Below are 723 nucleotides of genomic sequence, written 5' to 3'. Positions count from 1 at the left end.
GTCACTTCGTCTCCGGCACTTAAGGCACACTTCATGTCTCACCTGTCTAAACAATTTGCCATGAAAGATTTGGTTTCATGGGTCCTCTTTTTTATTTTCTGGGTATATCGGTACAACGGTCATTGTACGGTCTGTTTCTATCTCAGGCCAGATATGCTCTGGACATCCTAGCTCGTGCCAAGATGAATGACTGTAATCCGGTCCTCACCCCGGTCGACACTGCCGGTAAGCTAGGCGCCACGTCTGGCGAACTTCTTGACGATCCCACCACCTATCGAAGTCTGGCAGGTGCGTTGCAATACTTGACGTTTACCAGACCCGATATCTCTTATGCGGTGCAGCAGATATGCATGTACATGCATGCCCCCCGGACCGGTCAACTTCATGCGTTAAAGCGGCTTCTGCGATATGTCAAAGGAACTCTCAATATGGGTGTTATGATGAAGGCATCCCCTCTCTCTAATCTTATTGCTTATACAGACGCTGACGGGGCAGGTTGTCCGGATACTAGACGGTCCACATCTGGGTATTGCATCTTCTTTGGCGACAACCTCATCTCCTGGTCTTCCAAACGACAGTCAGTTGTTTCCCGTTCCAGTGCTGAGGCTGAATACAGAGGGGTGGCCAACGTTGTGGCCGAGATCTGTTGGCTCCGTAATCTCCTTCTTGAACTACATTGCCCTCTCCGCCGTGCTTCTCTCGTTTTTACAGACAACATCAGTG

The sequence above is a fragment of the Cynara cardunculus genome (assembly GCF_001531365.2).
Source record: "Cynara cardunculus var. scolymus isolate 2C chromosome LG 2, CcrdV1, whole genome shotgun sequence".
Taxonomy (NCBI): domain Eukaryota; kingdom Viridiplantae; phylum Streptophyta; class Magnoliopsida; order Asterales; family Asteraceae; genus Cynara; species Cynara cardunculus.
This window is presented reverse-complemented; position numbering follows the sequence as displayed.